We start from the raw sequence: 25,186 nt of genomic DNA, 5'->3' as shown, positions 1-25,186 counted from the left end.
TATTTGAGATACACACAGATATATATACATATATTTATATATATATGTAGTTTGAAGATATGTACAAAGTTTGCTCGAATATATATATATGTATATGCAATTATGTGCTTTGTCAACCATACCAGGAAGTACAATTGACGCTGTTATATCAGTACTTTTATTATAACTAGAATCACACAGCGTGCTTCGCGCGCCTAATATTAAGATTTACTAATAGACAGAAGAAGATTTTTAAGAATGAAGCTCTTTGAAAACATAATTTTTAATATTATTATTATGTTGTTGATTTCCAAGAAAAATTTTTAGCTTATCCCACGAGCGCACTTTCGACATTGCTACGTACAATTTACCATGATTAAACACATCTCTACAAAGATCACTAATAATATCATCAAACGTTTGACCTTGAGCTTTATTTATTGTCATTGCAAACGATAATTTAACAGGAAACTGGTGTCTTTTGAAAGTAAATGGATACTCATTTGTACAAAATAATGAAATTCGATTTAAGAATACAATATTCTTTGATTTGTCTTCAGTTAAAATTTCACATTTCAACAAATGGTTAAAAAAATCTAATACTCTCAAACGTGTACCATTACACAAACCTTCATGAATACTTCAATTCCTAATTAACATTACAATACAGTTTTGTCTTAATCGTAATTCGTGTAGAGGCAAACTGGAAGGATTTAATGAGTTTAGATATTCTGGTAAAAGTACTTCGTCAAATTCACCATTGTCACAATTTTCGGTGCTATCAATACAGGTATAAATATGTTCAGTAGTTTTGTCTAATAAATCAGTAACTAATCTATTTAATTCATCAACGTCAATGTTTCGCCGAACAAAATAGTACATTTACTCATTGCATCGAATTTCTTTTCTATGATCAATCGTTGAAACACACTAAGAACTATATCATCATTTTTTTTAAAAGACAGTGATCAGGTAAAACTAAATTGTCATTTTGATCGTTCAGAGTTCCGTCACTAACTAACAATAAGAATTTAGCGAAATTAATTTCATGAGGTAAGACTTTCATATTTGTGGTAAGATTATATTTGTGAAAATGTTGCCATAATACGCTATATTTAATAGAAAGATTTAGAGTTTCCGTGCGTGTTCCATTAAGTTTAATGGGAAGAAGTTGTCTAAAATCACCACCTAAAACCATAATTTTACTTTCAAAAGGTGAGTCATTACCGATGATATTTTGTAGAGTTCTGTTTACTATTTCTAGTGCATATCTCGGAGCCATAGGCACTTCGTCCCAAATAAAAACTTTTGTTTCCATGAGTAGACGACCTTCCTTAGATTGTGCTGTAATGTTTGATGATGAATCGCTATACATTGGAACAGGAAGACCAAATGTTTTGTGCACTGTTTTTCCTTTTGGAAGTAATATTGCTACAATACCAGTAAAAGCCATTGAAGATACTTTAATATCTTGTGAACACAATAAATTGTAAATAGTTGTATAAATAAAAGGTTTTCCGGACTCTCCTGGGCCATTGATATATATGCAATTATTGTCGTGATTATTGTTATTAATAGCTTTATTCAAAACAATATCAACAATTTCTTTTTGCTGTTCATTCAACAGCTCATATTGTTTTTTACCAATGTCTGCAAACTCTATTTGTGATAATTCATTATCATTTTCCGGTAATAAATGTCTAATCACTGTTTGGTCCATAGAAGGGAACTCAGACAAACTTTTACCTTCACAATTTAACAAATTATTTATTTCAGTGTATGCCATTTGATGACTCACAACAGAATTATTTGTCCGTGAAAAATCTTCAGATAACGCGTCTTTAAATTTATCCCATAATTCTTCAGGATGTATTAGTTGGCAGTGTATTAAAATTCGAGTAAATAGTTGTCTAAGTTGGCGTGGCATCATCCACATTGATGCTTCTTCAATTGCTTTGGCCCATTCTTGATCATCCTTTATTAGCCCAAGTTCTAAGCACGCTGCTGTAAACGTAGGTTGGACTATGCCATCAGCTGGTCATCAAAGCTGGTAGCTCCTTTTACGTGCAATAATAACAGTCGCAAGTGAAAGAGCTCTATTTGTGTAGGACTGACAGAAAACATTCGCCCAATATAGTTAAACTGTTTTTTACGTGTAGCCCATTTAGATATCATGATCCCATTAATTTTTTCTTTTTTATAAGTAAAAAAAGATGGAATATTGCTGTAAAAATACTTGCGTGTATTTTCATTTTCAATGTTTAATTTGAAAAAATCAAGTAGCTTACTACTTGCTTGATTTAGATTTTCTACAAAATTGTTTACATTAAAAATTATAACGGACTGTCGATTTGGTAAATGAACTGGTAATCTTTCTACAGCGTGACTTTTATCTTGTAATGGCTTACTGAAAATTCTATAACATGGGTCCGACATACCGAGTTTATATAAAATTAGTAACTTCATCATGGCTGATAGTTTTAGATACATTTTCACTTCCAATAGTTATAGTAGCTGCGTTGTACCCTTTATAAATGTATGGGAAGATGGGACTGCAACCGAGCCGCGTAGGAAGAAGCAGCGGCGTGGTGGCCGTCTCCGACGTGAGAGAATAGAGAGGAAACGAGCTCTCGAAGCTGAGCAGGCCGGTCCGGACGCTGCAGTCTTAAGGCTGCGAGAGGACGCGCGGCAAGAACACCAGGCTGCGAGTTCTCTTCAGCGAGATGCCAAGATTGCCCTGCGGCACACTCCGCCAGGATCCGGCGACGATGCGGAGAGGGCTGGTCCTGCCCCTGGTCCCTCTGAGGAGCCTTTTCAACCCCAAGCGGAGGTGGTAGGATCGACGCTTGGGGAGCCATGGACGGACGAACAGGCCGAAGAGTTAGGTAGACTGGCTGGGGCGGTTAATCCTAGCCACCCCACCACGGCCGAGTACATCAGGATGGTACGGCTGCGACGCTTTGCGTTGCAAGCCAGCACACCTGATGCCCGGAGTACCGACTAAGGCAAATGGGGTGAGTAGTGGTGAAAGTTAATTTTAATTAGAGTAAATGTTGAGTTTGATGGTTGACGTGTGCGGATGTTACCCTTGTGTTATTTCCGTTTAATGTCCCTCTGAATTCCCGAGACCGGTGGCGGCGGTGCTAGGGAGGTCGAGGTGGTCGTCCACCGATGATCGGGGGTATCGTTGGACTTGGGAGGGGGTGTGACGGGCGAATCGATCGTTGGGTTCGATCGCCCTGTTCGCCTCTCTCTCTCTTCCGCGTGCCTTCCCCTGAGCTGCTGCCACATCGGTCTTGGTTGATTAAAACCGAGTATCGACGCACGATGTGGCTTTGTTGCAGGTTTGATTCCTGATCGGCGGAGATGCCTGGCGTTGGAGGGATAGGGCAAGAGCGGCGAGCAGAGGAGGAGAGAGAGAAGTAGTGTCGCCGGCATGAGTCGCACATGTGTGCGTAGCCGGCGGCGCTCGGCCGTTTTGGGTGCCTGTGGGGAGGGGCGCGTAAGACGTCGCGGAAGGCGCGAGATCGGACAGTAGTAGGGTTTTGACCGGCAACTAATTGCTAGCTGGTTGAGCCTCACGACAAAAACCAGTGTGTATGCAGTTGATTGCCATCGAGCGACCATCATCAAGGAGGAAGACCAGCTACATCCATCTAAATCCGCCTTTGAGGACGACATCGTTGGCCCAGTGGACGCGGACTTTCGCAGTAGCGCTCCCTCCCAAGCTCAGGTACCCTTTTTGTTTTTCGATGAGCGCCTCGGTTTCTCTCTCTCCAAGCATCGTATCGGCCGGACGCGGATGAGTGACTGTATGCGCGAATCCGCATCACCCTCGTGGAATTCGCGGGATAGTTGTAAGGCGACGGTCTGTTTCCTGTGAATTAATTCGCACGGAATGGACTTAGCCCGGACTTGGCCGACGCACACACGTCAACGCCATATGTATATTGTTATTTTAATAAAGCGTAAAATATCCGAACCGATAAGTTTATTTATGCAACCTGTCTCTCTCGTAACTAGTCAAACCGCGATTATCGATATTACTGGACGACATAGCCCTCGTTAATTTTCCGCGACGAAGCGAGTGCGCCTTCCGAGCCTTTCCCCTTAAATAATTTGTGACGCAACGTTGTTCGGGCTTAAATTATTAACGTACGTGTTACAAAATTTTTTGGAAATTTCTTTGAACATTTGTTGACTATCATACACCAATCACCGCAAGGTCCATGAGTCATATTTTCTACAACGATGTCATATAAAAAAGGATCGCGTTCTTTATCAGGAAGTTCAGCTGATATGAATTTATTAATAATTTCAGGTGTGGTTATTTTATAAGCATATTTTGAAGTAAGCAATAAGTGCATATGTAGTAGACCACGCTTTTGAAATTTAATGACATAAATGTAAGATGCTACATCTCCAAAAAACTTCCCTTTCGCGACTACATCAAGCAAATAATTTCTGTTCAAATGGAGTACGCGAGCTACAATATCAGGTCTATCACAGGTTTGTTGACCTGATAAAAGATTTTCCTGTAGCTCCTTCCACCTAGAATTGCAAGTCATTGTAAGAAAGATGTCAGGCTTACCAGTTTTACTGACTGAAGCCATTGCATCCTGATAATTTTGTTGCATATGGCGGGAATATGCATTAGCAGATTTATGTAAATAATCGTGTAGTTCTTGGTAAGTATATGCTTTTATCTGTTTTTGATTATCTTTGCACCACTGAATCCTGTCTTTTTCAATTTTAACAATCCACTGTTGAAATAATCGACGACCAAATAAAATAGCGTTAAATTCATCTGGCCTTACAGCAATTTTAAATTTAGTGTAAGCCAAACGTGTTACTCGACGATTTATATCATTATCGTTGATCTTGATACGTTCTAAATTTCTATGCCATTGTGACGGCGGACCATTTTAAAATTTTAATTTTTTGTAAGAATATTTTGTTTGTATAGCATCTAAAACAAGCACAGAACGAAAACAGCTGCTCAAAAGTGACTGGGACCGAAACAAGTGTATAAAAATTTTCCTCGAAAAGCAATAAAACAACGACTGTATCCGAGCCAGCGTTCTCCAACGCATGCAAAGACCGTGTAGCCCCCTTGCACGTGTTTAACAAGTGTCAACATGTCGATGAGAGGAGAGAGTTGTAAAACCGCGACTGCATCCTGTATGCTACTTTTCCCAACGGATTTTTCCTCCTTTTAAAATGCTCAAAAATTTACCATTGAAATGAAATAAAATTTAAAATTATCCAAACGTAATTATTTAACTATCGCAATACATCCCGGATAATTATAACTTTTCAAACCTCTCATCGAGTTCTCATTTCGAAGCTTGGATTAGCTAGAAAACGAGAAAAACAGAGAAAATAAAAACGAATATTATATGCGCGCGCTATGTTATTAAACAAATTATTGTAAAGAATTAAGAAATAAATACCTTGTTAAGTTGCATAAGTTTCTCCGATTAAAAATAGAATTGTATGATTAATGTAATTTAGTAAACCGCCCGTGAGTCTGTACGATACAGCGTGCGATATAATAAATTACATTTTATTTCCTATTTGAATACGATTTATATACTGATAATTATTTATAATACTTAAAATTATAGTTACCTTGATACAAATTATAATCAATTATAATTGAAAAAAAGCTTATAATATTAATCCCTAGTACTAGGTAATTTGTAAGTTATCAAGTTTAATTTTTAAGTTATTGTAAACCCGCTTATTAGATAAATCTTGGTTGAGAACGGTATCGGGGAGTCATCTAGCGAGCCAAGGCCTGTATCTTTGCGTCCGCTCCCCCGATTTTCTCCACGCCCTCGCTCCAATTAGGGCCCCGAAAACCCAGCGAGGAAAATAGAAGAGACAAACTAGCCAATGAACGCATCATCGTTTGCTCCACTCCTCCCAAAACCAAGACGCCGGGAGAGGGAAGACTTACCACCCAGCCACCCCCAGTGTATAAAAAGAGATGTACGAGCCTCAAGCGACAGTAGTGGAGAAAAAAAAATCAGAGTGTAAAAAAGGGATCACGGAGAAGAAAATCCTACAAGTGCTACCGGTGAAGGAGCAGAGAGCCAAGCAGCCAAGCAACAGAAAAAACCAGGAATAGGACAAGGAGAAATCGACCGGCACCAAACTCGCCAATACTTTTTAATAAAAAAAGACAGTAAGCAAATAGAGAAAAATCTTTTTTTCTTTTCTTTTATCTCTCTTTCCTCTAGTGAAGAAATAGCTCGTACTTCCTTTTCCTTTTATTTTATATCTGGAGACTACTTTTGATAGGCTCCAGGTATTACTATCGTTAGGAAAACCCGGGTACTACTATTGATAGGACCCGTGGTGCTTCTCGCCCAAAGATTACGACTATCGATCGGAATCTGAGAGTAGAAGTGTAGGCTCTGTGGCACTATTCCCCTCGATTTAGAAAATTTCTTGACGAGTGATCCACGCTAGTTTAGGCGAGAAATCGCTGTTCTGGCGACAACGAAACCTAAGACTGCGCTAAGCCTCAGACGCACCTGAGCTGTGTCGTTGCCACGACGTCACACCATGCTCGTGATCCATAAGGGTAAAATAATGGATAAATCCATGGTTCAACATTTGGATCCATAGTACCAACGTATTACAACATTTTGTATTTTTATTTCTAATAGTTACATAAGACTCTGGGATTTCTCCATCAACTGTTGTCGAAAAAATAGCAGCAACTTCATTTGTTCGCTGTAAATTGAATCTTCGTCTATCAAATCTCGGTTTTAAGGAAAATAGTAGTTGTAATTCTGGTTCATGTTCCTCATTCATAAGCGATCTCTGATTGTTTATTTCTTGTTTCATCATTTCGTTAGATTGTGCAAAAATATTATTCTCTCTTATTACTTTATCTAACTCGAGGGGAGTGTGGACGTGACTTGGATGTGAGCGCGAGTTTTGGTGGGAAAGTTAAAATGGAAAAGTGTTTGACAAGAGAAATAGAGGTGAAAAGAGCGTGGAGGCGGAGGAGGAGTGGAGAAGAGAGAGAGAGACCTGGAGAAGAGCAGGAAAAAGCAGAGAGAGAGGAATAAAGAAAAAAATAAAAGTTGAGGTTAAGAGAGAAAATCAGAAAGCGGGAAAGGCAGGCAGAGAGAAGGGACGGTAAGAAGTAAAGGCAGAGACAGAAAAGGTAAGACAGGGAATAAAGGTGGCATCATGGGTAGATATAAAGAGTCGAATTAGGGCGTACGGGATAGGATGGAAAGATTTGTGACAACAGAAAAATTAAGAAATAAAGGTGGAAGGTTGGATAAGAAAGGCCCAGAGGAGGAAAAGAAGAAAAGAGTAAAGGAGGTGAGGGGGAGAGAGAGCGGGGAGGGGCTGAGGGAGAATATTAGAGGAGAAATGAGAGAGGCAAAGAGATGCAAGAGTGAGAGCGAGGGAAGCGAGATGGATGGGGAGGGGGGAGAAGGATTGGACAACACGATAAGAGAAGTGGGAAAAAGTAGTGGTGCAGAAGATATAATGGAAAAGATACGGAGAGATATAAGGGAATTAACAGAGGTATGGGAGGAGGAAAGGAAAGAATGGACAGAAATGTTTAAAGAAATAATGGGAAAAATGGAAAGAATGGAGGCAGAGGGGAAAAGAAGAGAAGAAAGATGGGAGAAGGAAATAGGAAAAGTTAGGAAAAAACAAGAGAGAGAGAGAGAGAGAGAGAGAGAAGAAAGAAAGAACGAGACGAAAGAAGAAAGGGAAAAAGCAGAACGTAGAGAAAAGAAACTGCAGGAAAAATGGGGAGAGAGGATGGACTAGTTGGAAGAGGAGTGCGTGAAACTAAAAGAAAGCATAGAAGGAGGAAACAAGAAGCAAAGAGGAACAGAAGTAGGCAATAAGGAATAATTAGAGCATATGAGAGAAAAAATGGATAGAGAAAGTAGGATAAACAATATAATAGTGACAGACTTAGAGGGTGAGTTAAGATGGGAAAAGAGGGGAAAGGCAGAGGTCTGGTTAAGGCAGGTACTAGAAATGAAAGGAGAGATAGTGAATCTGAGAAGAATAGGAGGAACAGCGAAGAGGGATGATCGGAGAGAAAGAAGGAAAAACATGTGGCAAATTAGATGCACTTCATGGGAACAAAAAGAAAGAATTGTGAAGAAGAAAAAGAATCTGGCACAGAAAAAGATATACATAGATCAGAACTGGACGTGGAAGCAGAGAAGGATAAGAGAGGAAGTAAGAAGGAAAGCCAAAGAAATAAAAACTAAAGGTAAAGAGGTAAAGATGTGGTATAACGGGGTGAAGTCAGAGGAAGAAGAATGATGGTGTAGCGAGAGAGAGGGAAAAATGGTAGGAAAGGGGGTGGAAGGGTTTCGAAAACAATAGAGATAAAGGAGAGAGAGAGGAGAGAAGGGATGAGTAAGGTTGAATGGAAGAAAGAAAGGACAAGTGAGGTAATAGTAGGAGAAATAAAGATCGGAGGGAGGGAATACATGATAACATCGGTGTATATGCAACATGAGAAGAAGGAAAACTATGAATATCTAAGCGAAGAGATAGAGGAGAACAGAGGAAAAACAATAATTATAGGAGGAGACTTCAACGCAAGAACAGGAAACGAAGGAAGAGAATGGGAGACAGAAGAAAACCTAGAGGAAATAAAGGCCAAGGATAAAGTGTTAAACGCAGAGGGAGAAGAAATGATAAAATGACTAGGAGAAATGGGCTTAGTGATAACGAATGGGAGAAAAGAAGGAGATGAAGAGGGAGAAATAACATATATAGGAGCGAGAGGAATGTCAACGATAGACTATGTAGTAGGTAACGAGGAAGGTGATGAGGCGATAAAAAAGGTTCAAATAAAGGAGAGGGTAAAGTCGGACCACTTACCAATAGAGGTGGAATTGGGAGACAAAATAGCGGAAGAAAGAAAAGAAGAGGAAGAAAGAATGATAGACTACTGGAGCGAAGAAGGTATAAGGGAGTATCAAAGATGGATAGACGCAATAGAGGGAACAGAAAAATGGAAAGAGATAAAAAATAGAGTGAAGAACGCAAAAAAGAAGATAAGAAAAAGAAAGGATCGAAAAAAGCTGGTGGAGAAAAGAATGCAAGATAAAAAGGGATAGGGTGATGGCAGAGTTAAATAAGGTAAGAAAAGGGCAAGGAGACAGAGGCAAATACTTAAAAGCAAAGAGAGAATACAGAGAGGAAATAAGAAAAGCAAAAGAAGATGAAGGGAAAAGAGTGGTAGAAGAAATAAGAAAAGATAAGACGGGAAGAATTCTGGGATAAAGTGAATGGCAATAGGAAGAAAAGAATTGGATTAGATGAAAATATAGGAAAAGAAGAATGGATAAAGCACTTCAAGGAACAATTGGGAGAGAAAGAAAAGGAAGAAAGCAAAGGGGTAGAAACCGAAGACAGCGAAGGAGAGGAAGGTGAAGAAATCAAAGAAAGAGAAGTAAAAAAGGTAATAAGAAAAATGAAAAAGAAAAAGGCGACAGGAGAAGGTGGTATAGCAAATGAAGCGTGGATGAAAGGCATGGAAGGCTTGATAAAAGATATGACAAAATGCTTAAACGGAATATGGAACGGAGAAGGATATCCGGAAGAATGGAGAAAGGGAATAATAGTATCAATATATAAGAAAGAGAGGAAAGAAGAAGTCGGAAATTATAGAGGAATAACGCTGATGGATACGGGGTATAAAATATATGCGGAAATACTAAGGAAAAAGCTGGAAAGAGAACTAGAAGCTAAAGAAACGCTAAGTGATACACAGATGGGATTTACGAAGAAAAAAGGAACAATGGACGCAATATATATATTAAAAACAATAATAGGGAAGAAAATAAGGGAAAAAGGAGGAAAAATGTTCGTATTCTTTGCAGACATGAAGGCCGCTTTTGATAAAATAAAGAGGAAGAAAATATGGGAAACAATGAAAGAGAAAGGGATAAATAGAAAAATTAGAAAAAGAATAGAAGAAATATACAAGAAAACAGGGAGTAAGGTAAAAGTTGGAGGAGAAATAATTGGGGAGTTTGAGACTTACAAAGTTGTAAGGCAAGGGTGCCCTTTGAGCACCACGCTATTTAATCTTGCCTTCGCCGACCTGGAAGTGAAGATCAAGCAGGTGCAGGAAGGAGGGGTAGTGATAGGAAGGAAGAAAATATGGACATTAGGATACGCAGATGATATAGTGATGATGGCAAAGAGTGAAAGTGGAATGAAAGCAATGCTGGAAAAATTAAAAAGATACCTGGAAGAAAGGGGATTAGAGTTAAATGTAGGAAAATAAATAAAGATGATGAAATGCAGGAGAGGAGGAGGAAGGGGGAAGGAAGAAGAATTCGAATGGGAAGGTGAGAAGATAGAGATGGTGAAAGAGTACAACTACTTGTGATATGTGATAAGCAGAAATAACGGAAATGAAAAGCAGATAAAGAAGGTAGAAGGGAAAATAAATATGGGACTCGGAAAGCTATAGGGGCTAGGAGAAAAGCTATTTAGAGAAAACTGGGAGCTAAGGATGAACCTGTTCGATGCTCTGGCGAAAAGCGTGATTATGTATGGAGCAGAAATCTGGGGATGGAAGAGTTATGAGGAAATAGAGAGACTACAACTAAAATACATAAAGTGGGTATTAGGATTAGATAGATACACGCCAAGTTACCTAATACGATGGGAAACAGGAAGACAAGAAATGAAAGAAAAAGCATTAGAAAGAGCAATGAAGTATGAAAACGAAATAAGAGAAGAAAGAGATGGCTCAATAAAAAAAGAAGCATGGAGAGAATTAAAGAAAAGGGAAAGAAATGAAAAAGATAAAAAGGGTAAGAAGGAGGAGAGAGAGGAAAGGCTGGAAAAAAGTTAAATATACAGAAAGAGGGAAGAGGGAGATGAAATGAGAGAAGAGTTTTGGGAAGAAATAAGAGATGAGCTAAAGAAAAAAGATGAAAAAGAACTAGAAGAAAAACTAGAAATATCGAGATACATAAATGAGTGGAAAGAGCTGAAAGAAGAAATGAAAAGGTATAGGTTAAAGGAAATTCAAGGAGAGGGAAGAATAAAAAGCCTGCAAATAAGGAAAAGGTTTGGGTTAGGTAATGATACGAGAGGAAGCAGGTATTGGGGAAAAGAAGAAAATAACAGATGCAGAATGTGTATGAAAGAGGAAGAAAATTGGAAGCACATGGTAGAAAAATGTGAAAAAAGCAGAAAGGAATTGGGAGAATGGGAAAAAATAATAATAGGAAGCAAAGAAAAGATATCGTGGATGATGGAGACAAAATGGAAAAGAAGAAGAAACGAAGAGAAGAAAGAAAAAGAAAAGCAAGAAGACGAAGCTGAAAGACCCTAAGGAGAGACGTAAACAGAAAACAGAGAAGCAAGACTCGCAGACACATCTACACACACACACATACACACACATACACACAAAACACGAACATACGCGCAAACATAAACATACACATGCACATACACACAAGACACAAGTAACAGTAACTATACAAGTGAGAGGAAGCAGGTATTGGAGGATGGAGCAAAATGGAAAAGAAGAAGAATCGAAGAAGAGAAAGAAAAAGGTAAACTAGAAGATAAATCATAAGATATTAAGGAAAAATAAGTGAAGTTGAGGAAAGGAAAGGCAGAGGGTGCAATAGGAAACAGGAAAAAGGTGTCAAAGCTTTAATAAGGAGAAAGATAGATGAAATGATTAGCAAGAAGGAGAGCAAAAGCAAAGGAAAGGCAAAGGTGAAAAGGCAAAAGAAAGTAATAAAGGAAAAGCTGAAAAGAAAACAGAAGAGCGGAAAAGGCAGATCTTGGAGAGAGAAAGAGGAAGAGAAGATTAATCAGAAGAAAAATGAGAAGAAAAGGGGAACAGGCAGGCGCAGAAGACAAGGACACAGGAGTTGCAGAGACACCTACAAATGCACATATTTACACAACACACACACACACACACACACACACACACACACACACACAAAACACATACATAATCAACTACACAAACTGGATACGAGACACAAATAGTAATATAAGAAGTGTAAACCAAATGTAACATATAAGTTGTAAATAATTAAACTAACTAACTAACTACTTTATCTAACTCAAATTGAAAGCGTTTCTTGATCAAGATGATGTAACGGAGAATTCCGGCCGTACCCAACTGGGTTGCTCGCGACCGTCCGCACAAATTATTTCTTCGGGGATTCGGAAAGCAAAAGACGTTCCCACGACTGAATAACGTGTCGAACATGACTACGTTAAACGCACAGATTCGAGATCGGGATGAGGAGTGATACAGCGGCGAATAAACACAACAGCGGATTAACACACTAGTCTTTTAATTGTCAACAATCGATTACAATACGGCGACCTCGGACTTATACACTACGAGCGAAATGCCCGACAAACACTTTCCGCCGATAGACTACCAACGGGTAGCCAGCAGGTCTGCCGTGCTACCAGCCATAAGCTAGCGCCCAAACATGCAAGAGAGAGGGAGGTAAGAGAAAAACACGGCACCGACCTCGACCTTCAACCTCTCCGACGGCTAGAGCGCTCTGCACCGTGACGTCACTGATGTGCTCCCCGCTGACCGTCTCGCTGATGCTTGTTGTCGTCGCTATTTTCCTCCTTCTCGTTCCCTCGTTCGCTCCACAATACTGCTGCCTCAATCCGTACCTCGCTCGTTAATTGTTGTTGTTGTTGTCTCCGCCGCCTCTTTATTGTTCGGTACTGCAGTACGTCCAGACTGCTCACGCGCGCACCCGCACACCTCGCCGGTTACCCACATGCACCGGTGCCGGTATACTTCGGAACACGGCTGGGCGCGACCCAGCCTCATGCTCCAATACTCGTCCGCGCACCGGGCGGGTCTCCGAAACGAACGTCAACGAGGTCGCGGGGCCAACTTGGAAAACCGTGACCTTTCGGTTTTATCTGCGCGCGCGACTTCCTCTGCTCATCGCTAGCAGAGACTCCCCGAATTTTCCGCGGCGATTCGCAATTCGAGCTCTCTCTCCCTCTCTCTCTCTTTCTCTCTTTCTCTCTCTTCTCCTGTGCCATCTGCATCGCTCCGGTCGTCAGCTCAGCCCGTGTTCAGCACCTCGTAAACAAAAGGTCCAAACATGAGTGTGTGTACCAAACGCACACACTCTCAGCCTGGCGCGGCGCACGGACATGTGCGAGAGCCAAACGGACGAGATCGGTCTAGCCGAGATTCTCCGTTACAATGAGGATTTTGAGTTTTTCTAACATTAAGAGCTTCTTCTTGATCAACCAAAAACAGTTGTCCATACAGCGGATTTTCATTTTCACAAGGATAAAGAGCTGTATTAATTTGATAGTATACTCGTATTTGTCCACGAGTTTTGAAACAAAAAGGTCCAGGACGGCGTGATTGAAAATTAACCAGATTAGCATTAAAAGAGGCGAATAAAGTGAATTATTATAATAATGAATGTTTTCAAAAAAATTATTTGATTTAGGATAATTTCCATTAAATAGCCTATACAGTTCTGGAGGAAAATCTAATATACTTTCTAAACCCTGCTAAAACAAGGACATTCAACTGGATTAAAAATCCACTCCGCTTTGAGTCTATTTCTGAATCCTATAAATGATAATTGAAATTCATTAAAGTAGAATGAATCTTAATTCACTTTAATGTTTTTTTATCCCGAAATTAATTTTACATATTATAATAATTAATTTCAGGATAGAAAAATATTAATGGGGATTCAGATTAATTCCAGTTTAATATATTTAAATTGTCATTTGTAGGATTCAGAAATAGACTCGAAGGGGATTGGATTTTCAATCCGGTTGAATGACCTTGTTTTAGCAAGGAAGCTACAGCCTCATGAGAACAACAATCATTAAAAGAAAAACCTTTATTTGCCACCTTTTCTGAAACAAAATGTACTGCTTTACAATGTATACATAATATATCCATTTTTCCTAAATAATTTTCTTCCACTACAGCATTTAGTTGTTGATCACTTACACCCTATTGATAATAATGACGTATTTTCCTGACGTCTTTCAATGACGTCAAAAATGACGTGATTTGATGTCATAAATTGGAACACTTATGACGTCATTTATAAAAAATTTTTTTCATCACTTCCCCCGTGAAAAATGACGTCATTTTATTAAAACTTTTGTCGGTGGATTTTGGCCAAGAAAATGATGTCAGTTTATAAAACTCAATACCGCTCTGTCTTCACAAATGACATCTTTTTTATAAACCCTTTTGCTGAATTCCCCAAAAAATGATGTCATTTTTTAAAGACTTTTGTCGGTGGGTTTTGGCCAAGAAAATGACGTCAGTTTATAAAACTTGATACCGCTCTGTCTTCGAAAATGACGTCGTTTTTATAAACCCTTTTGCCGCTTTTCCGTAGAAAATGACGTTCTTTTATAACAACTTTTTTCATTGCTTTTTGCCTAAAAAAATTACGTCATTTTTTAAAACTTCTTCAACTTTTTATTTCTCGAAAAATGACGTCTTTTCGTAAATTTTTTCCCATAAAATGACGTCTTTTTGAAAAACATTTTTTATTCGCTTTCATTGGTAAAAGAATGACGTTATTGACAAGCATAACAACATAATATTCCCATTGATTTAAATATTAGAATAATGACGTCATCGATTGCTATTATTTTCATTGGACAATGACGACGTCATTTTCCTACATAATTCTATTTTGTTTAATATTATTATACGTATGCATGAAATTATAAGTTAATTCTTTATTAAATTATCCATTATACATCGTTTAATAAATGATAGCATAATTAGAATCGTTTTTTTTAAACTTACATATAAAGTGTAATTTAAAATTACTTCAATAAAAAACATTATGTAATTTTCTATATAATAATTAAAGCTCGAAGACGAGACATTGCTTGATTCTCGTGAAATTAAATGTATGCTTATGAATTAATATCTGTAACTTAATCATTAAATAAGAAAAAGAAATATGCTTACAGTGTATACATCGCTACAGTAATATAAGTAAGTCATACAATAATAATTGTATACAGTATATACAGTAAGTACACAAATCAGTCAAGGAAGATTACTAATGCTGATGTAACAATCGTAGATGAAATTAAAAATGTAAATAGAGAGAGAAAAAAATAGTTCTCATTTTGAAGTTCAAATAGAATGATCATTAGTGCCACACGAGAAAACTTGAATTTCACGCTAAAAGAGAAAATGAAACGAGTACTTTTACATGAACTGATACGAATGAATGTGCACGTATTTTGTTGAAAGTTTGTACAGTACTATACAAAATCGTAAAAAAACTGTTTCTTATTTCGCGGTTTATTCATCACAATAAAATGAAAGTGACGCCGTTTTTGAATAAATGAATTCAGCTTACTCAACAAATATTTCTTCTACTTCTTCTTCACTGGCATTCCCTTTTTCAAATTCTGGCAGCAACCCTGCCTTTACTAGATTGAAATTAAGTCCGAATTTGATTGATCACCACTCCCAGTTAACGACCAAACCCATAAATAATTTTCTGACGTGCTCGGGTTTCTGCAGCATCAGTGCATTTAGCCTTGGTCATTTTCTTCTTTACGAGAAAGTGTAGCCAAACTTCTGCAAATTTATAATAAATTAGTAATCATGGATAATATTTTAATTTTTGTACAAATATAATAATAAAAAGTGTCATACTTCTCAGTACGTTATATTGCCTTGATGGCACATATTTTCTGTCAGCGGATCATGCAATCCTCGTCACTTATACAGAAAAGGTCGTACACTCTTTGGGCTCAAAAATCTGCAACAGCATGACCTTCAGGAATCTCGGCGCTGATTTAGCAGCCAAGGCATTACGCCAACTATCCATGCTAATAGAAATACCGAAATGCAAATGGATCATCTCGACCTGTAAGAAATACATAGATTATGGATGTGAAGATTCGAATAATTATCATTTTGTAAAAATGCATACATATGTGCTCTTCTTTTCCGTTTTCCAATATAACCTTTTTAGTCCATGGAGATAACTCAGTTCGTATTTCTAATCCTGAATTTTTATAATCTTCTAAAGTGTAGGTGAAATTGTGACCAGTTTTCACGACTTAGATCCTTTTTTTTCTCCCCTTCATCCAAGTTTTGCTTCTTTGCTTTCGGAATTGAATTTTCTTCTTCAACCTTCACTTCGACGTCCACGGTTCTGTCTCCATCAACCACACATGGACTTGTTGTGTTCCCAGTGAGTCCTCTTGCATTCAATCTCGGAGTGGTACCTAAAACAAATAGTTATGACGTAAGTAAAAATACAAAAATGAATTTCGATGCCATATACGTACAGTATTGTGAAGACTTGGATGAAGAACTGAGATTCGATGGACTCTCAGTACTTGAAAGTTTTTGTGCCGAAATTCGAGGACTTTCTGTTACCAGTGAGTCCTCTTGCATTCAATCTCGGAGTGGTACCTAAAATAAATAGTTATGACGTAAGTAAAAATACCAAAATGAATTTTGATGCAACATACGCATAGTATTGTGAAGACTTGGATGAAGTACTGAGATTCAATGGACTCTCAGTACTTGAAAGTTTGTGTGCCGAAATTCGAGGACTTTTTCTGTTCCCAGTGAGTCTTCTTGCATTACATCTCGGAGTGGTACCTAAAACAAATAGTTACGACGTGAGTAAAAATACAAAAATGAATTTCGATGCAATATAATACGTACAGTATTGTGGTGATTTGGATGAAGTGATGAGAACTGTTGGACTCTTCGTGCTTGAAAATTTTTGTGTCGAAATCAGAGAAGTTCTCCGAGGACTTACTGCAATAAAAAAAAAACATGGTTAAAATGGCATGTACAATATAAAAATATATGCAAGTGTAGTGAAGAATATCTGATCTTCAGCAGATGGTACATTACTATGGGATTCAGGGCTGCCTTCAAGCCAAAAGTTATTCTCACTTTTCTCTTGCTGTTTTCGTAAAGCCTCCATCAGATCTGCAATTTTGGCATCCTTTTCTGCTAATTCTCGTGCCATATCCTCATTCCTCGAGCTACGAGCATTATCCAAGTCACCGAATTGCAACTTCTTAGTAGGTATGATGCCGGAGCAATTCTTGAGTGCAACGTCGAAAGTGTTCGGAGGTGCCGGTATCTACAGCATATAAAGATCAAAGGGGTTAGAAACAAACAGACAAATATTATTATATTATAAGGGTGTGTGTGTTTTACCTTGGATACATTATTCTTTGGATTATTCCCTTTTAGAGTACTCTTTTTAAGAGATTTTTTGGAGTAATTTATTTGTTACGTCGAATTTGTTTCTTCAACTTCCTGGACTTTTACGTTTTCAAGTGCTAGTTCGCGCAATACATCGCTTTTCCTGTAGTTTGTTTTTGGCCATCTAGTTTTCTTCTCTTTCAGGTAAGTTATACTATCTGAAAAAGAAATACAAGTAATTAAAATTCAGCCCAAACAATAGTTCATACGTATCGCTTGAAACGTGCGCAAGTGCTGAATTACATCACAAAATGCACAATGAAAGCATCGTAAGAGAAACCCTTGCGATTTCGATCAAAATTTTTAATATCATCTTCCGAAACAAACTGGACTTCTCTGTGGCCGAGGTGTATGCCTACTGCAGCATATACCTTCGCAGTCTTTCCTTTACATTCCACTTCTTCGGCAGGCTCCGAATCGCTTCCAGAGAAACCGCTTTCGTCTTGGACTTTGGATATGATTGTCTATCACAAAGGAAGAAACAGAGATGAGGTACGGAGTATGTACATTTGGTTGAGAATTATGACATAGGGAGACTTTACATGATGACTTATACACTTATTAATTTACTTTCAAATATAATTTCATATTGTCAATTCAGTCATTCGAATACTGATATTCAAGTCAATATCAATTAGTAATAATTTATTCTTTCGATGAGAGTTAAATTTTATTTTAATAGTACTAGTAACAATATCAAATCAATTATATCAGTCTCTATTTGAATTGTGCAAGCTTTTGTTATATAAGATTGTTTAATCAACTTTTAAAGCTCTGAGCTTCATCAAAATACAAAATCAATATCAAAACTAATGAGCCAGTTAAACATGACTATACGAAGAACTGAGCTGGCATAACATGAAACTATTCGAATGTCACTATACGTATAAGTGAGTTGATACTTTGTTTACCTATGCGGCCTTTACCGCCAAATAAATTATATAGACTTATAGAGTACACTGATATCAATATTTTTGATCTCTACACTTTTTCCTCTACAATTAATAGATTTTGAGATACAGACAAAATGAGATTTTCAAGTACGTAATGACAAAATTGAATATTCAACTATTTTGAACCAAACTGACAATTATTAATAGTAGCTGACTATAAATAGTATTTTATTATGGTATTTCATCATACCAATTATTATGCAAAGCCTCATTAAAAAATATCAACTAGTACTAAAGTTATGATCAAAAAGAAATGTCATATTCAGTGGTAGACATGCATACCATGGACAGATTGAAAATATAAAATCTCTTTTTCATTATAACTTTAGTACTAGTTGATATTTTTTAATGAGGTTTTGCATAATAAATGGTATGATAAAATACCATAATAAAATACTATTTATAGTCAGCTACTATTAATAATTGTCAATTCGTTTGAAAATAGTTGAATATTCAGTTTCGTACTTGAAAATCTCATTTTGTCTGTATTATAACATAATTGCTCAAATATTTGGACGAGTCCTATCCGAAGTAAGTAATTCAAAAGTACTGACGAATAATACAAATAATGGATTCTAAACGTTATACCATATAGGTTAACTGCGCGCGAATATTCACATTCAATGAACTAGCTTTCTTTTGCATTACGTACTCATATTGACCACATTTCAATAAAATTCCAATTTGCCTTATGTTAAGCCTTTCCACTTAAGCTTATGTTAATAAACGTAACGAAATTTATACTCCATTTAAAACTGCAGTTCCGCTAACAAACGAACTGGGCGGCTACTGACCGGCGTGCTGGGTGACGTCATGAAGAAATGGTGGCGCATGCGGCGAAAATTCATATATCCGTTTGTCACTATTTTCAAGTAATTTATAGCAGAGACGACGTACTTGTAATTGAGGCCAATGGTTAGAAAAAAATTAATTTAAACCACAAGGCATCTTTCCTTGTTACGTTACAATTCAAAATTATAGGTATAAGAATTTCCCACTAGAATTGTTAATACTGTGACGAACGGACACGTCACGTTACGTCTATAACATATGTATATGACAGGTATGAAATAAGGCGCAAGCGCAAACAGCATATGTACACCCGCGAGATTTATGAACGTCGATAATATAAGCGAAAACGTGTAAATGGTCACTTGAAAATGCAACGCTTACTACGAATATTCAAAGGGAAAAACAAACGAATAAAGAAAGATTTATTGCACTACAATAAATCTCGACTACGGCATCTACTCGAGCGTGCCGACGTCTGCGCTACACATGTTGCTCACCTGGACAAATTGCGAGCGCAAGATTGGCGTCGGAGCAAACAGCAGAAAAAATGCTCTAAACCGGCAATAAAGGATGAAGCACGTAGGTCCGAACGTGCCGCGAAAACTTTCCCTTTTTACTGCACCCTTTCTTCGAGGCCTTTCTCGAAGAAAGGATGACGCCCACTTCATCAAATGACTGGATGCCGAAAAAACTCTTACTCTTCCCTCTCTTTGGAGGTGTTGATGCTAAACCTACCCCTTTGGGAGTGACAGAGGGGAGCGCCAAGGAGAACGCTCCAGGACAACGACAAGTCAGTCAGAGCAGAGCCCTCACGAGAGAAACTTGTGAAATTTTTCTTGTATCTTTCGTCATTAAAAAGCAATTGGCAGTTTGAAGCATAACTGATCTCTCTTTTTTCATTTGAATTTTCCACGCTACCCAAATTATAAAGTCGGTCAATGAACGCTCTCATTCCTTATTTTATCGAGTCACGTTCAAATTCATCACGCGCTTACAACTAAATACAAATTATTCATTGTTCGCGCCAACGGCAAGGGTGGGGTTATTACAATACCGTGCATATACGAATACTGTTGAGATGGCGCTCCTTCAAATAACATCGAGCCAGTTCGCTGTTCGCGTTACCTCACTCTCACTTTACTGCTCGCTCCGAAAACACGATACGAGTAGCCCACGAGTTCGCGGCAGTTCTTTGTTCTCAGATTCACTTGTTCACGTGCCACGCTGTTTCCCGCGAAATTTCCCGGTCAACCAGCAAGTAACATTCTATGAGAATGTAGCGAATTGTATTCCTGTTCGTTAACGACATACGTATGCGCCGAAACTCGAAGTGTAATATTGGCTTAGCATGAATACCTTTTCTTTGTTCGTTAATCTTTTGTTGAAGCAGCAGAGCAAAATATTTCTGGTAAGGTATTGCATACAATTAGTTCATTATCATAAACTTGCGTTTGCAGTGATGAAAATAACAAAAAAATCTGTAAATGACTAAAAGATGGATTTACCGCAAATTTCAGTATTCGTGTGCAACGTTGCGTCGATTATCTTTTTGTATTCGATCATTTATGTTTATTTCATGCACGAATCCGTGGAGTGGAATATTTTGATATTTCATCGATTTTATATAAAAGAGAAATGACATTGAGTTGTGGCTGTCAATATCATTGCTCGTGTCACATTTTTTTCACATTATTTAAAAATACAATATTGAAATATATTATTTTTCTGTGCAGTTCACCTATTGTAGTCGTCAAGGTTTTTATCTCTCAGTGGATAGTGAAACCATAGAGGAGTCAGCGTTCATACCTATCAGTTTGTCTAGTCATCACTTTGATTTGCCTGATTGTCGAGGATAATGGTGAGATTTTTACATGTACGTAGTTTTTATATTGTTTATCTATCTTTTTTAGACGTTGCTCTCATTCTCTAACAGAACAATTCAGATAGAATTATTAAAATATTCAACAGAATACTTCTTTTGAAGTACAAGATACAATGCAGTTTTTATTGTATTTGTCATTATTGTTTCTATTGTCACTCGTTTCTCAAACACCATCAAGACATATCTTATTATTGTTTTCAATGTGTAGAATACCTGGTGTGAATATCGGTCAATGCTCTTTAGAATAGTTTTTTTTCATCAATTCATAGTAGAGTAAAAAATAAATGCTGTATAAATGAAGTGTACAATCTCAGTTTCATATCATTTACGTAAGACATTAAAAATCAATGTACTATATTGTGTTTATTTCACTATGCGGCCTCTACCGCCAAAAAAAATCAACTCTTTCAATTTTTCATTTAAGACAAAATAAATTATATAGACTTATAGAGTACACTGATATCAATATTTTTGATCTCTACACTTTTTCCTCTACAATTAATAGATTTTGAGATACAGGCAAAATGAGATTTTCAAGTACGTAATGACAAAATTGAATATTCAACTATTTTCAACCAAACTGACAATTATTAATAGTAGCTGACTATAAATAGTATTTTATTATGGTATTTCATCATACCAATTATTATGCAAAGCCTCATTAAAAAATATCAACTAGTACTAAAGTTATGATCAAAAAGAAATGTCATATTCAATGGTAGACATACTCGTACATACCATGGATAGATTGAAAATATGACATTTCTTTTTGATCATAACTTTAGTACTAGTTGATATTTTTTAATGAGGCTTTGCATAATAAATGGTATGATAAAATACCATAATAAAATACTATTTATCGTCAGCTACTATTAATAATTGTCAATTCGTTTGAAAATAGTTGAATATTCAGTTTCGTCTTTACGTACTTGAAAATCTTATTTTGTCTGTATCTTAAAATCTATTGATTGTAGAGGAAAAAGTGTACAGATCAAAAATATTGATATCAGTGTACTCTATAAGTCAATATAATTTATTTTGTCTTAAATTAAAAATTGAAAGAGTTGATTTTTGGCGGTAAAGGCCGCATAGATGAATCAATACAATACATTGATTTTTAATATCTTACATGCGAGATCTGAGATTACGATTTTACGCAGAATTTTGTATGAGTATATAGTTCAATAAAATGATTAGAGTAACATGATCTGATAGCTTTTTTAAGAATTAGATAAAAATTACTTCATTAAATTATTTTAAAAATAAGAGATTTTTATAAAGGTTTACAATATTCAATTTTCGAAAAATCTTAAAGTTAATATAACATTGATCAAAGGCATTTACCATTTCGTAATTTTTAAAGAATATCTATCACAATTCAGGTTCCTTTGCTGCATAATGGTACTGTACAACGTAAAAAGGATCAATCCTAATGCAAACACCAAGAACAACAAGATATAATCGTCGGATGCGACAAGAGCTTCCAACTGGTTCGAATTCAGAAGATGAATATGCTCGGTGGAGGGCTGAATATGCGGTTAGTACTAGCCTTTCACGGATAAGTAATGCAACAGCAATATAACTAACATGAATTTTTTTCATTTTAGGACGTCCAAAGAATTGAAAACAGCGACGGTAGTCTTAACGAGGATTCAGCGGAAGACTTACCTGAAGTATTGTCTGATGCATCACATAGAGACAATCATGTACATGAACATTCAACTAACGTAAACGAAACATAAATATATTACAACTAATATGTCATTTTATAAATTGTTCCTATTCCTATATTCTTAGTTCAATTTTTTTTCAGGGCTCACATTCGATGTCTGAAGATGCTCAATCATCGCATGATGAAAGAGTTGGGATAGATGGATCATCAGAGGATACAATATCTGAATTCGAGGTAAGCTGATTCATTCATTCATTCATAGTTTCAAGTGAGCCATGAGTCGATACCATTTTTGTTACCATTACCATGGCTAGCCAAATGTAGCTTTTGTTTTTTCGCAAAATTCATATTAAAAGTTATATATTCCTCAAACAGACTCAACGATTTTCCATTTTGAGTAACTTTTGATGTTTTTTTTACTTGTGTAGCATAACGTGTACTTACATACTTTATGAAAATAACGTAGAACAAAGTTGAAAAGAAAACATCATTGTTGATTAAGTTTTCCCACGACTCGAAAAATATATTTTCTCGAATAATATATCTAGATTGAAAATTGAATATGTGTTAAAGGAGGCTAGAATAAATTTGCGATATCTATTACTTAACCACTTAGACGATGAGTACGCTACTGGAAGACCTCTTTGATTATCAGGAAATAATTGATGATCCCTTGTTGCCAAACGACGGTCCTGGGAACAGACTGCGTCAAATATTAGTCGATGAGGACACGAATGATGTTATGAACACCCGAGTGAATGTATCGAAAGTCGAAATTTTGTCATCAGTTTTTAAGTTCTCTACGGTTTACAATTTACCGCAATCGGCGATTGCTCACTTATTTAAAATGTTGAACATATTTTTCGATACAGCTGAGTTTCCTGAATCTCGATATCTAATCGATAAAATTTTCAATTGTGACACTGATGTCGACTATTATGCATTATGTCCTTGTTGTAAAGATTTCGTGGGAAGATTCGATAGCGAACAAGACCGACTTGCTGTTTGTCGTGCATGCGGTTTACAATTTTCTTTAAAAGATCCTACATACACAGACTTTTTTTGTTTTATTGATCCAGAATGGGAGATAGCTCAATGTCTTAAAGATAATTGGTCTCATTTCGAGTCTGTTGTTAGAGCCCGATCACGCGATAACGATGATATCAATGAATTTCATAGCGGATTCGTTTCTAAAAAATTGCGACAGTGGTTACCATATCACAAAAAAGATCGATTCGTAACTGTTATGTTCAATAGTGATGTTTCACCGGTATTTGAAAGCTCTGCTTTTTCTGTTACGCCAATTCAAATAGAGATTATGGAACTGCCATATAAAATAAGAAATTTGCACCCCATTGTTTGTGGTTTATATTTTGGAAAGACAAAAATTGACATGAACATATTTTTTGAGCCATTCGTATGTAAAATGAATGTATTCGCGGATGAAGGAATACAATGTAGTGTTAATGGTACTGTTCACACTGTATACGTATACGCAATATGCTGTTGCTCGATGCAGTAGCCCGCGCTCCAATGCAAGGACTCACCCAATTTAACGGCTACTTTGGATGTAACTGGTGTTTGCACTCAGGGTATTATATTGCTGTAGGTAGAGGCGGAAGTGTCTAATATGTAGTAGTAAATGACGAAATACCTGATAGAACTGACGCGGATACTCGTGAACACATGAGACAGGCTGTTGAGTCGGGAGATACCGTATTTGGCGTTAACAATGAATCAGTAATGATATTTTTGACGTATTTCAATATTATATTTGGCTTTGTTCCTGATCCATTGCATTGCATCGATTTAGGGATCGGAAAACAGAGTGTTAAATATCTTGTAGATGTTAGACATTTACTTTGTTCGTTGACTAACGCGGAAATCGAAGCAATAGATAATCTTCTTCGAGCCTTTCTGGTGCCTTCAACATTGGTTCGTAATTCTCGCTCTATAAGGGATCGAAAATTTTGGAAGGGGAAAGAATATCAAAATTGGCTTTTGTTTTAAGTACACCTGTTCTTTTAACGATACCCCAAATACGAGTTTATGTTATACTTTGGTGTCATTTGATAAGAGCTTATTATATTTTATTGCAAGAAAATATTACAAGAGATAAATTACGCGAGGCACATCGTTTACTAACAATTTTTGTATCGCTGTATGAATTTTTTTATGGAAGATCTGCGATGACTTTCAACATTCATCAGCTACTTCACGTTGTACAAAGCGTTATAAATTTTGGTTCCTTGTATCAGCATTCTGGATATGGCTTTGAGCATGGGAATGGACTAATTGTAAAACAGGTGCAAGCTGCGAAAGGTATTTTACGGCAGCTATATAGAAATGTTGGTCTGCGAAAAAGCCAGTTACTTTTGAAAAATTTCTTGGTGGAAAGAGATCCACATTGTAGTGCTCTTTCATATGTTCAGTGCTTAGAGAAAAACGAGTGTGCAAAAGTGCTAAAAACTGACATTATTTTGGAGGTGCCGAGGTATTTTGGAGCACCTGCTCGGCCACCAGTCGACATGATTAGAGAATTTAATTTATCTGACTCAGCCGTGATTTATCTTAAATTAGTCAGAAACGAATGTACTTACTTGTCTTGCAAGGCAATGCGT

At 37.0% G+C, this 25,186-nt stretch overlaps 1 protein-coding gene and 1 long non-coding RNA gene across 2 annotated transcripts in view; both read right to left on the bottom strand.

Moving 5' to 3' along the window:
• LOC131669740 (uncharacterized) overlaps nucleotides 1–25,186 on the bottom strand; it is a 140,708-nt gene that overhangs the window by 177 nt on the left and 115,345 nt on the right. The window lies entirely within an intron of this gene.
• On the bottom strand, nucleotides 16,747–17,346 carry LOC131669779 (uncharacterized). The gene is made up of 3 exons (XR_009302395.1): nucleotides 17,219–17,346; nucleotides 16,907–17,141; nucleotides 16,747–16,807 (listed from the first exon to the last, which is right to left on the bottom strand). It is a non-coding gene; the product is annotated as an uncharacterized LOC131669779 (long non-coding RNA).

This window comes from Phymastichus coffea, unplaced genomic scaffold, assembly GCF_024137745.1.
Source record: "Phymastichus coffea isolate CEN01 unplaced genomic scaffold, Cenicafe_Pcof_1.1 PCOF00008, whole genome shotgun sequence".
Taxonomy (NCBI): Eukaryota; Metazoa; Arthropoda; class Insecta; order Hymenoptera; family Eulophidae; genus Phymastichus; species Phymastichus coffea.
Note: the sequence above shows the minus strand (reverse complement) of the source record. Positions and strands in the feature narration are given on the sequence as shown.